Here is a 13,956-nt window from a genome sequence, read left to right on the forward strand (position 1 = left end):
ATCACATAGCACCATATATCACACTACAATGATGACGAAACCTTCTGTTGGTCTGTAAATGCAGTGAATTAGAATAACTGCCTTGTATAAAATTGCTCTCTCAAAATGGCTGTAGTGAATGTCTTGAAATAGGCCTCTGTCTCTTTAAGAACCTCTGACCCTTTCCGACACGCCCCCTCCACACGCTGTCTGTGGCATCAGTGGGGAGGGGGTTCTGCTGAGGAGCAGTGGTTGGTTACTCGGCTGGTGACGAAAGCTCGGAGGCGTCTCCAGGAGGTGGGGGCGTTCCTAGGAGGACTCAGGCAAACCTATCCCTAAAATGGCCGCCATCAGAGTTTTTACAGATTACTCAAAAATATGTGAATGTGCCAAGGCAACACTTCAGGCATGTTTTTAATGAGGGAATGACTTAATAACATGATGTAAAGCTTGAAAAAGTCGATTTTGCATAATACCCCTCCTTTAAAGGAACAGGCCACTGTTTTACATACTGAGATATGTTCTTACCTGAGCTTAGACGAGTTGATGCGTACCTGTCTGGTCTTTGTGTGTGCCCTCAGTCATGCAAAAACACTAAAGATGTTGCTAGCATTTGGCCTCTCCCTACATATTGCTATGGCTCCAAACGGGGTGAAGTTAGAAGCGACCAAGCTCTTCCAAGGGCACAAAGACCAGACAGGTCCGAATCTAAGCTCATCTAAGCTTAGGTAAGAACATATGTGTGTAAAAACGGTGGCCTGTTCCTTTAATACCTTTACTGTGTCATGTTGTATCCTATAGTGTCGTACATATGCAGCAGCGAGCAGCAGTTGAACGAGAGCAACATCAGTGTCATTTTGTGATTAGGGATTTCTGCACCTGGCGCTGATCCCGTGGGTGCTTCTGGGCTCGAGCACCCGCCCTGTGCTGCCCAAATCCAAGCGAAGCTGCCCTGATTACACAATGTTTCAAAAGATAACGTGAAGCACAAGAGCCAACTTTTTTCTCTTTCACGTCCTAGTGCGAGACAATTAATAACATAAATATAGTGTATTGTTTACTATCTCCTATAGCTTTGTGAGGAAAGAGCCCGGTTTGAAGGGGTTTGAGCGCCCGAATGATCCTGGAGCTCTGTTGTCGGGGGCTTCGTGCCCCTGGTAGGGTCTCCCATGGGGTCCTAGGTGAAGGGTCAGACAAAGAGCGGTTCAGAAGCCCCTTATGAGAGACCAACAGGCCGGTTTAATCATGAGACCGTCCTTCTGTGGACCCACCACCTGCAGGAGGAGCCATAGGGGCTGGTGCAATCGGATTTGGGCAGCTCCCACCATGACCACAGACAAGTGGAGGAAAATAGATGGATGAATGTAACTCTCCATTGTGCTCTGTGACTGTCACAAGCAGAAGTATCCTTTATTAAATCTTGGTCAGTGACTTCATCATTGATACTTCTCATTCATTTGTTCCTATTCTCATTATCCCGAGCAGTTTTCCTCTGACTGAATTATCGCTCTGAGCTCATTCAAGACGATTTGGTTCACATTTCTGGACGAGAATAAATGAGCTCAGTCAGTGTTGAGTTCACTGTTTTCAGGCTCAATGGTCTTGTGCTTTTTCACCACCAGAGGGCGCCAATACCATGTAGCCGGCCAACACAGTGTGACACAGTGTGATACAGTTATGAAAGTTTGAGGAATCATCTGCCCATCACAAGGTCAGGAACCAATTATACTAATAGTCCTAATCCTAATCTGAGAGGTTTATTGTTTCTTTGTTTAAGGAGCCCCAGCTAATGTTTACTTCAGTTTATGTTGGTTTGTGAGTCCTTCACCCTGGAAGATTTTACAGTTTTCTTCAGGGCTGCACAATATATCTAAAAAAATATATCGTATCCTGACATTAGGTTGTAAAAGGCCACGATATATCGCAACATCACTAAAGTCTTCATCCGACTCAGATCGATACAGAACAAACAACGCATTGAACTTATAAATGTGTAAAAGTTCAGTTTTAGTTAAATTTTAGTCCATGTTTGGTGTTTTTTCCCTGTCTTTTGACACAATTTGCTGAAAAACTAGTTACTTATGATTTGTGTTTAATCGGGATGGACCAAATCACGTTGAAATGGTTTAGTGAAACATCAAGGAGGTATCCGGGCATGACTCGCGAAAGCCTTCCATCTCTATTATTGTTCTGGCTGATGCACATTCACTGGAGAATAAGATTTTTGTATTCACAGTCCTTGCTAAACTGTAAGGCGGAGTTTCACAGGTGACCCTCAGGTGACAAATGGTGTCAGAGCCCTGGGAGGAGGACAACAATGAAGATGAGAAGGAGCGAGAGGAGGGAGCTGCGGAGGAGGAAGAGGACGAAGGAGGTGGAGGAGGAGCAGGACACCATGTTCTGAAACAGGGATAAACCCAGAGGATCCAGTGCTCCAGTTTCTCCTGCCTCCAAAAACATGCTGCTCAGGTTGGCCCACCATGGACTACAATTGTATCATGAAAGCATTTACCTACTTACTAATCGCCCTTCTTGGTCTCTCATCAAAAGGAGCTTCTGAACCACTCTTCCTCCGTCAGCTGATGGACTCGTTTACCATGAAGACTCTACAAAGCCCCTGACAATAAAGCACCTGGATCATTATCAAGGTCATACATAAATCATTCTTATTTCTTAAACCTTCTGAGACGCCAAAAGGGGTTTGGATCTTGTGCCTGATGTTGCAACTGGACCCAACAATTTTGCTTAAAGGAGCTTCTCATCAAGTTCCTTTTCCACGCTCAAAACAAAAGCAGGTTTTGAACAATAACACAGGATACGTCCACTTCAGTTCAGCCGAGGTGTGTTTTAGATTCGAGGGCACTTCTCGTCTCCTCTTGGGCTGTTGGCTGTAATCACCGGCTTCAGCTCTGGACAGCGAGGAGTTAATGGAAGGGTTAGAGTCAAAGCAAGTAATCACTGTCATTTAGGGCGATACAGACTCCTCCTGCCACAAATATAACCTGACTATACTGTCAATTGTGCCTCTTACAGCAAGAACAGTTTCAGTAGTTGTGAAGTAAGTATGTCAAGGATAACCAAACATAATATCATTTTTCTTCATTTAACTTTCTTATTGTAGCATATTCAGTTTCAGTCAAGCAGACGATTTTCAACAGTCGATTGTTGAGATAAAGATAAGGCCACATAAATCTCAAAGGGCGAAATCAATTTGACATGTTATAAAGCTAATAACCCTTGGTATTTCTGAATTTCTCTGCCCTGATTGTGCACACACAACGATGCATTTTAGATACATTCATTTCTCAGTAAAAGGAAATGCGATCTTTCATGTTTATTCCTCCACACTGGCTGCTAAAGGTCACCCTGTTGTGTGCATAAAGCCCACAGTCCGCCATTGCACTCCCTGACGCTCCCCCTCTTGCCTTCCCTCTACTATCCCTCTCTCCTCCTCTCTCCTCCCCTGAACTTTACTCCCCTCTCCTCTTCATTCCACCCTTCTCTCCTCCACTACCGTTTCCTCCCCTGTTCTCTTCTCTTCTCCCCTCCCCCTTTCTCCCCTCTCCTCCCTTCCCCAGTTCTCCCCTCCCCTTCTCTCCTCCCTCATCCACTCTCCTCCTCTCTCCTCTCCTCTTCTCCCCTCCCTTTCCCACTTCTACCCTCTCCTCCCCTCCTCTCTCATCCACTCTCCTCTTCTCCCCTCTCCTCCCCTCCACTCTCCTCCTCTCTCCTCTTCTCCCCTCCCTTTCCCACTTCTCTCCTCCCCTCCTCTCTCATCCACTCTCCTCTTCTCCCCTCTCCTCCCCTCCACTCTCCTCCTCTCTCCTCTTCTCCCCTCCCTTTCCCACTTCTCTCCTCCCCTCCTTTCTCATCCACTCTCCTCTTCTCCCCTCTCCTCCCCTCCACTCTCCTCCTCTCTCCTCTTCTCCCCTCCCTTTCCCACTTCTCTCCTCCCCTCCTTTCTCATCCACTCTCCTCTTCTCCCCTCTCCTCCTCTCTCCTCTCTCCTTCTCCCCTCCCTTTCCCACTTCTCCCCTCTCCTCCCCTCCTCTCTCATCCACTCTCCTCTTCTCCCCTCTCCTCCTCTCTCCTCTCTCCTCTCCCCTTCTCCCCTCCCTTTCCCACTTCTCCCTTCTCCTCCCCTCCTTTCTCATCCACTCTCCTCTTCTCCCCTCTCCTCCTCTCTCCTCTCTCCTCTCCCCTTCTCCCCTCCCTTTCCCACTTCTCCCCTCTCCTCCCCTCCTCTCTCATCCACTCTCCTCTTCTCCCCTCCCTTTCCCACTTCTCCCCTCTCCTCCCCTCCTCTCTCCTCTTTTCCCCCCCTTCCCCATTTCTCCCCTTTCCTCTCCTCCCCCCTCTCTCATCCACTTTCCTCCCCTCCCCTCCCCTCTCATCCCATCCCCTCCCCTTCGCTCTCTCCTCTCCTCCCCTCTCCTCCACAGCTGATGTCCCGCAAAACCCCGCTCTGTGATTGGCTGCTCGTGATTGGCTCGCGCTGATTGGAGGCGCGTGATTGGTGGATCGGCGTGATTCATGTGCTGGATCGCCTCGCAGTTACGCAACGGGAGTCTGCACAGAGACATTCAGCACGCAAGAACTCAAAAAGGGAACCGCCCGGGAGGAGTGTGGCGCCCTCTGCTGGACATGAGGGGAAACGACAGGGCTAATCCGAGGAAACTAGGATTAGGAAGGACTTGGTGTAATAATAGATAAATGACATAACATCACACACACACATTATGAGCAAGAGAATCCACATTTTAAACACGCAGCCTATGTTTCTGAAGCCTCTCGACTGTCCATCATGTAGAACTGTTTAGATGTCGTCGACTAGATTGGGTTGGTGCTAAATTCCACAAAGCATGATATAAAACCTTGCCCTTTGTCCCGCCTCTCATTAGAACGAGTGTAAAGCAATAATGCAGAATCTAGGATTAAGAATGTTGGGAATCATGTTTTGTGCTTTTTGACATGACAATATGGTCCTCACACTTCTTATGTGGGTCATGGTGTGAAATGACTGAATAAGCATGCTCTATGGTTCAAAAACATAATTAAAGGGTACTTCACCAATAGTTAAAGCAGAACTAAGTAACTTGTTTACCTTAATAACTCCATTCCGTAGTCCCTCTGTGGGTAATGCAAGTGTTAGTGGGATGATTGGTGGGTCTTTCATCTCCCCCTGGTGTTTCTGGCCAGAAAACCACCAACACACACTAATGGAATCACGTGGAAGAAGCTAACAGGCTAACGGGCAAAGCTAACTGCGGGCTAGCGCCACTTAAACAGTATTTACAGCCAAGTTTAAGTGAAAAAAATTATTTCCATTGTGTAATTGGATGAACAATATCCCTCTGTCCCTTTGTCTTTTCTGTGAGCGTAGTATTTACTCTCACGGACAATTAATGAGCAAAAAAAATCTCAACTTGCTACGACACCTGTAGTGGTGTTTATGGCCTCTAGGGGCATGAGTTACTTATTTTTACATTTTTTTGTGTGTGTTCCTATTGGAAGTTTCTGGAAAAAAAGTTCAAAAAATTTAGCAGCAATTTGCTGTCCCTTTGCAACCCTAGTAAGGAGCGAGTAAAGTAATTCCTAAATGTGCAAAACTCTAACGCTCTAACGCTTAAAAATGAGCATGAAAAACTAGAATGATCAGTGAATTCAATACATTTCAAGTCTCGATACCTGGTTCCAGAATTGAAATATTGACATTTTAGTATTAATCCGGCCAAAACTATACACACAAAAACATGTAAACAAACTAAAACACAAAGTCAAGTGTGAGCAAAAAAGAGGAGATATAATCTGCTAGCAAAGACTTTCAGACTTGAAATGTGCTGTGAGTGATCAGAAAGAGGAGCTACAGACTGATCATGTCAAACATATCTGGTCTCTAAGTGAATTAATCAATCAATCAAACTTTATTTATAAAGCGCTTTTTAAGGTATCACAAAGTGCTTTACAGATTACAACATTTAAAACAATACGCCTGGCACAACCTCCCATATATATATTTTATATATTAGGATTAAATAGATTAGTCAGTTAAAAGCTAAGTTAAAAAGGTGGGTCTTGAGCTGCTCTTAAAAACATTTTCGTTCTCTGCAGCCCTGAGCTCCTCCTCAGGTGGTTCCAGAGGCGAGGGGTGTAATATTGAGTCTTTTTGTTGACTTTAGGAATAACTAGAAGACCCCTGAGGAGGAGCGAAGGGGCCATGAAGGTTCGTAAGGTAAAAGCAGTTCTGAAAGATAAGAAGGACCAAGACCATTAAGACATTTAAAAACCATCAAAAGAACTTTAAAATCGATCCTGAAACACACGGGGCCAATGCAGCGATTCTCAAACCGGTGTAATGTGGTCCCGCCTCCTGGTCTTCGTCAGGACAAGAGCTGCTGAAGTTTGTAAAAGTTGTAAACCTGAGATACTCTTTATAGGAAGACCTCTGGTGATAAAAGCATGCATGAGCGTCTCCGTGTTGGCCCGAGAGAGAATGGGGCGGACTCTGGCTATGTTCTTTAGATGGTAAAAAAAACGATCTTTGTGATATTCTTAATGTGTGGAATAAACGCCAGCTCAGAGTCAAAGATCACACACAGGTTCTTCACCTGTGAGGAAGGATTAATGGACAGGGCTGTAGTTTGGGTAAAAGTCTCTCTCTCTGGGGCTCAGGGCCGATGATTAACATTTCAGTTTTGTCCTGGTTAAGGGGAGACACTACAGGCAAAACTCCATTTTTTAAGTTTTCAGGTTTTGGGCCAAATTGGTCTCTGAACATATAAGCTTTCATGCCTAATCTTCACAATAACATGTTTAAATATTGCGCTGATTCAATGTTCCCCCATAGACTTATATGGGAGAATGCAATTTCAAGGGCCTTTTTCTCAAAACACATTTTTCTGTCATTGTGGCGACACTATGTCCACGTCAGTCGGACCTAAAGACTTCACATTTTCCAGCCTTGGACTGAATAATATTTGGAAGATTTTTTCAGAGGGATTTTTTATTATTTAATCCCTAGCCCCATTTATTGAGCTTTGAATCTCAAAAAATAAGGCGAAAATTAATTTTTTACAAAATTTTCCACTAAAAAACAGCTTATTTTAAAACTAAACAAGAAATCCAAAATCCCCTATGAAAAAGTCTTGGCAACTCATTTATCAATAAAATGAAACCATAAATTTGAACGTAGCTCTATCCATTATTCAGATTTCATCGCCAAATGGTGCTGTTACAACTGACCCCGTCTCCCTTATTCATAATTCAGCGTTTGTTAAAGTAATGGTGGAGAAATGAGAGAAAGTTCAGTTTTTCCTGTCTTTGTTTCCCTCTCTGCTGCTCATCTCTGTTGCATAAGTTTCACCTTTGAACACAAACAGCACAAAATGAGACAGTTTTTCTGCTGAAAGAGTTTATTTCGTCCGGTCTGTTTCACTCACACGACATTTCACTTCACTGTGTGCCTCTGTACAAAGCAACGGCCTCCGACACCACGACACCAAACGCTCGAGACGTCGCACAAAGTCTCCGCAAAGTCTCCGCGCGATTAAAGGCGACGTTTAGAGAAGACACGATTGGAAGAAAAAAATGAAACCTTCACGTCCTTCACAGTAACACCGTCGAGGACTCCGACAGCAGCGACCAAGCAAAAGGAAACAGAAACGTGTGAAATTACAAAAAAAGTGCATTTGTCGGAAATTTACAGGAAAATTAAAATCATTCATCGGCTTTAGGTTTTCCCCAGTCAGTTTCAGAACAGTATCGTGCAAACTTTGAAGAGAGGAGGGCCACGCAACTCATGCTGTCACAGGGACGTAGTACTTTTCTCTATAGTAGGATAGGTTTAAAATAGTAGTCATCTGGACGAGGTTATCCTGGAGCTTTAGGAAGAATACCCAAAATACAATTAAACAACTCAATAATGGAATCCTGAATTTGGACTTCATTTTGATTAAAACATACTTGTAATTGTAATTAATTAACTAAAATGACTTGAAAAGTGCTATTTATGCTGATTTTGAGTAGATTTTGATGATTTTATTGTCTTTTTTAAGGGATTTTCTTGATATTGACTTTTTTGGTCTGATTTCAAGTTCTTTTTCCCTTCTTATGTTATTCTTTTGTTATCAGTGTTGGGAAAGTTACTTAAAAAAAAATATATATATGCTATATTTGTGCTTTAAAAATGTAATATGTTTTGTATTACATATTACTGTTTAAAAAATGTAGCTGAGTTACACCACTTCCAGTTAATTTTGAGTTACTTTTGGCAAAACATAAACTGAATATAGTAATAAATCCACTGAGCAGAAGTGCAGACAGAGATTTGCTTTTCCTTTGCTTTCCCCCATTCTCTGGTGTTTACATTAACCTCTTAACTCGCCCCTGAACCGAGAGGATCTTTTTCCTCACGTCATCAGATTTTTTTTCCATCATTTTTTTGTTGGGTGTTCAACTCAATTTTTTTTGTCATTTTTTGTCACATTTTTGTCATTTTTTCATCAACTTTTTGTCAATTTTCTATCACATTTTTGTCATTTTTTTGTCATTTTTTCATCTAATGTTTGTCATTTTTTCATCTAATTTTTGTCATTTTTTGTCACTTTTTTGTCTTTGTTTTTGTCATTTTTGCCACTTTTTCATCACTTTTTCATCACATTTCCATCATTGTTTTCGTCTCAGTTTTGTCGCTATTTTCACACCTTTTTTTCCAGAAGCTTTTGGATTGGGGTAAAGCCAAACTGGAGAAAATGTGCTCGGTTCAGGTGGGAGTTAAGGGGTTAACTACAGACGGCAGATCTTATACACCGGTGTCAACATGCTTTTTATTCATGTAATGACTAATGTATTCCAGTGTTTTAAGTAATATGTTATATTCCTTAAAGGCACACTGTGTAACATTTTGGACTATACTAACACTCCTAATGACCAGCTCGACACAGAAAATGCTCTTACTGTAGTGGACAATCAAAGAATGGATTTGGACCCACCCACTCCCTGTAAAGTTAGAGTCATATGTTAGTCGAGCTGAGCCGCTCACAGCAAAGGCTCATGTTTGTTTGTACATTTATGAGGTATTTCTCCAATGATGGAAATATCTGTTATAAAATAAATGATTTTATTAAAATGTTTTTATTGGGGAAAATTCTACTCGGTGTGGCTTTAATTACTGAAAAAAGTAATACATTTTAGTTATTCTTTACTTTTGTAATACTGCTTATTGCTGGGTTGCAGCTTCTAGAATATGATGATGTCACCGGACCCAGTGGGGGGCGGAGCCAGTTTTTCCTATTAACAGCATCACACTTCCACAAGTCGTAGCTAAAAAGAAAATGTATGAATTAAAAAAAATGATCATTAATATCAGTCACTGGGTCCGTGATCTCTCTGTACAAGACCAAAAATTTCCTCAAAGACAAAATAATTTTTCCTCTATATCAGGGGTGTCCAAACTTTTTTCTTGTGGGGCTGCGTACTGAAGCGTACACAGGGTGAAGGGCCATATCGGTGGTTAGTGCCGCAAAACCTTTGACTAGCAGAGGTTTAAATTGTGCCCCACACCTTTATTTCTGCTCAAAACCTTCATGCCAGCTCTGTCTCACAGTAAAAGGTTAGTTGTTAGGTTAGAATTGTGTGGAATTATTACATTTCAAATAAAAAGGACTATCTCTGATGATGTGTCCCGATTCAGCAAAAAGGCAGAGGGCCACCAAACATTGGTCTGAGGGCCGCATTTGGCCCCCGGGCCGCACTTTGGACACCCCTGCTCTATATATTAGTATAGGCCTTTAGAAAGCTGTGATGTCACCTGCAACCCAGCAAAATGGCTTGTTCTATTGGCATCTCATTTTCAGAATAAATCATTTCAATTCAAGCACTTTTTAAGGACTATTAGAGATAAGACGGCATTTTTTTAACAGAATGTCGACTTAATTTAGAATTTTGTTAAATGTTAATAAATAATAAAGTGCTGAAAAGTCTAAATCAGAGAAGACATAAGTGTCTAGTTTCACTTCTCTAAAACCCAAATAAATAACAACAATTTCACTTCAAATGACACTAAGGTTAAGTCTCAGGTTTAGTCCTGGTTTAATCCAGGTTTAGTCCCAGTTTACCTTGAGTTTAGCCCTGGTTTAAGTCATGATTTCAATAAACTTAAGCCACTTTTGTGTTTATTTCTTTGATAAGTTAGATTCAAATACAAAAAGTTACATTTTTCCCCCTTATATTGTAGCAAACCTTTTATATTTCCGACTCTTAAGTCAAACACATGAACAGTAGATTGTGTGTCCCTCCTCAGCTTCCGTACATAAACAAGTGAATAACATGAATCATTCTCCACATTTGTCAGTCTTTCTCCACAAACAGCAGATCAACTTAAAGAAAAACTTTGGTGCAAGCGACAGAAGCAACAGAACATTCAGAGACTACATTCAGAGAGCGCGAGGAACGAGGGGATTCATCGTGAATTATACGTTTGTGGATCATTATTATTATCGTTATTAAGGAGAAAGAGGCTGAGGGGGGGCCCGGTTACGCTGCTGGTCTGCTCCCGTTTTCTTACAAAAGTCAAAAATCTTAAATATTTTCTGTGTACAAATGCATTTTACAAGAATGAGCCGTGGATTTGGGCCAAGTCTCAAACGGCGTACTTCACTTCAGAGAAAACAAATTACAAGTTTAAAGGAACATTTGTAAAGCGAGACGCTGCAGGTGAACAAGAAACATAAATAAATATAGACTTTTGCTGTAGATCACGGACATGAATATAAGGAAGAAATGTTGTGCAAGTTTTCTGTCATTTTGTGTTTCCATATAAAACTAAGGCATTTTGTGCATAATAATGGATTGAGCCAGGTTTAAATGTTGGTTTTACGTTGTTGATATATTGCAAAGGTTTTTCAGAAGGATTTTGGACCGTGTTTAGTTTTCGAATAAACTATACAAAGGACAAAATCTGTAAAAAATAAAATTTTGCCTTGTTTTTTGTGCTTCAAAGCTCAATAAATCAGGCAAGAATTTAATATTTTTAAAAATCTCTCTACAAAAATCTTCAAAATGTTGTTAATGCTTTTGAAAATATGACTTACAACAGATATTATCCAAATAAATAAGTAATATTTTAGTGAAGAAGTAGTTTTAAATAAGAAATGTCGGGCAGGAAAGCTTTTATTTTCATTATTAAGCTGCTGACAGGAAGTGACATAGATAGAGGTGAAGCTCCATAGATACAAACGGCATCTCCATATATGGTCATGTTTGAAAACAGTTAAGGGGGAAAACAATTTGGAGAAAAATCTAATCTTTCTCTAATTATTCAAAAACTACTAAAACAAATGCTGAATTATGACCATAGTTTTCTACTAAATAAAGATACAAAGACATGGGGAGGAGCAAAGTGGTTCAACAGCCCAGAAATACATAAATAACGGAGAATGCTAACTTGATGCTACATGTTAGCATCGTGCTAATGCTAACGGGCCGTTCTTTCCACTGCTACTGAATAATCTGCTGAGAGAAAATATCCATATGGGCCCGATTTACACTTGACTTTATTTGTATGTGATAAATAAGTTCATATTCCACCAGAAAATGTCTAAAAAGAGTGAAGAATAGCATTTCCCAAAAAATTATATTTTCCCTTTCGGCGAAGCCACGCCCCCTTCTATGACGCGATGCCGTCTGTATCTATCTATGTCACTTCCTGTCAGTGTCCAATCAGGAAGTGAAACTATAAACTTCTATGACCAGATGCCGGCTGTATCTATAGCAGTTTGACCCATTTCCCATTGACATAACATGGTTGGCACGGCAACAGCTTGCCTCCATCTATGTCACTTCCTGTCAGTGTCCAATCAGGAAGTGAAACAAAGTGTGAATGTGAATGAATAAGCGTGGGGAAAGACCAGGGAGCGCCGCCATGTTGGGAGTTATTTCCTGGAAAACTCTGAAGCGCTGCTCGATAAAACGTTATAAAATAATCATCGTGAAGCGTGAGTTTAATCTACTTTTTACTCTGACATTAAAACTAAGATGTTCAGGGAGAAAACTAGACTAAAAAATGTATGTTTCACCTGCAGCATCTCACCTTTAGGGGCCATATTACATTCTTCTATTTAAATTATATGTAGTTTCATCTACTGCTTTGAGTCTAATGTGTTACTTTTCTTGTAATTGCTTGAGAAGTACGCAATTTGAAACGATTTCCAAGTTATCCCAAAAAAACTCTCTCAAAACACTGATTTGAAATGGGCTTTTCGAGCTGATTTTATAAATATACGTCGGCTAAAATATTCTTAACACTATCAGTCAATATGTTTAAAAATCAATATGTTACAACACTGTTTCAAAGGTGCGATATTAGAGATTTAGTGTAACGGTTTTTGTCGTGTTGCTGTGAGTTTCATCGCTCTTGTTTAAAGTAGCAGAGATTTAAAAAAACGATATCAAAATCTCTTCCACTTCCGAAACGTTATTGTCCAAATGTCAGTGTTTTCCGGGGCTTTAATACTGATTGAAAAAAGGTTTGACTTTCCATACAAACAAGTGCAAAAACAAAGGTGCTCTCCACAAGAACACGGTGAAAACACACAGTAGACAGTAGAGAAATGGACGAGGTTCGCCGCAATGATGAGCCACAGTTTTAAAGCAAACACTTGTAACTTTTGAGGTGCACGAGCCACAGCTGGACGAGTGAGAACGAGAATCATTTAGTCAATATTGTGGACAAAAAGTTCAAAATCTGCACTGTGAACTGAATTCCAAATATAAAACGATGTTGACCTCTCGCAAAAGCCCCGCCCCCTTAGTTACTGTTGCTACCTCGGTCAGGAAGTGGAATTTAATTTAACAATACATTTTGTGATGCTGTTATGACAGAGAAATGAAAGGGGAGGTAACTAGGGATGCACCGATACCTTTTTATTTTTGAAGTGAGTAGACAGTTTATAGAGTGACATTTCCTTGAGTAAAGTAGGCGACACTTTTAAGAGAAGTTATATCAAAATTGAACAGATGGCATTTTATTTTTTTCATTCAATATTATTTTTATTTTTTATTGCATTGTCCATCAGACAGAACAGCTCCTCAATGCCTGTGCTTTATTCATTTATGTATTTTTATTTAACAATAGTATTGAGATGTTACTTATTACTGCCGATAAATGGTCTCTTTTCGTCTTTACTTCAGCTCTGTGTAGATTTTCTCGTGTGTTTATAGTAGCTTTATAATAGCTTATCCAGTAGCTTCAGCATTTTGATTGTTTTGCTGCAGGTCATTTTCGCTCAATATAAACATGCTGTATCTCTTTCATTTGGGTTTTCTGAGGACTTTTTAGTCGATGGGTTAGTTTTTCAGATGAATAAGCTCCTGGGAATAAAACAGAGTAAGGATTGCCAGAACTGTTAGCCGTGAGTTTGCGGCTAGTTAGCAACATTAGCCTGTATCTTGTAAACACTGCAGACGCTGCAGCACTAACAACATCAAGCTCTGGTTAAATCCAGCTCAGACTCTGATTCAAGGAGTGTCGTCTGTAATAAAGTCAGCTCTATGTGGAATATTGTGTTTCCACTAAACAATTCTCCAGTTTGTTGATATTTTCTCTCCTCAGTGGAGCTGTGTCCTGTAGAAGCGACGGCCAAACGTCAAGTGGTATCGGTTTCTGGCATCGGGGCCTGATGGCATGTGGTATCAGCCCGATACCCGATACTGGTATCGATGCATCCCTAGAGGTAGCTACGATGTGTCCCTGTGTGTAATCCACTCAGTCATTGGCCGCTGTTTTCTCCGAGTGTCACTTTTGGATCGGTAATATCCCCCATTCTTTTCCTGTGTGTCCTAAATCGGGATTAAAAAACCAACATGTTTGATTTCCTGCAACTGCTGTCTAGTCGTCTGTCTGTTTTGTCGGCCATATAACTCGAATGTGAGTTAAAATATGTGACGAAGAGTAGTCAGCAGTCCTGTTCTGTTCTGTTT

The 13,956-nt window shown here is 41.0% G+C and overlaps 1 long non-coding RNA gene across 1 annotated transcript in view; it reads right to left on the reverse strand.

The window, feature by feature from the left end:
- Nucleotides 1-13,576, reverse strand: part of LOC306975845 — a 54,834-nt gene extending 41,258 nt beyond the window's left edge. Inside the window, exon 1 of the long non-coding RNA XR_013793725.1 lies at nt 13,413-13,576. This is a non-coding gene — a long non-coding RNA (uncharacterized lncRNA). The remainder of the gene's footprint in view (nt 1-13,412) is intronic.
- Between the last annotated feature and the right edge of the window lie 380 nt (nt 13,577-13,956).

Source organism: Gobius niger (assembly GCF_951799975.1).
Source record: "Gobius niger genome assembly, chromosome: 16".
Taxonomy (NCBI): Eukaryota; Metazoa; Chordata; class Actinopteri; order Gobiiformes; family Gobiidae; genus Gobius; species Gobius niger.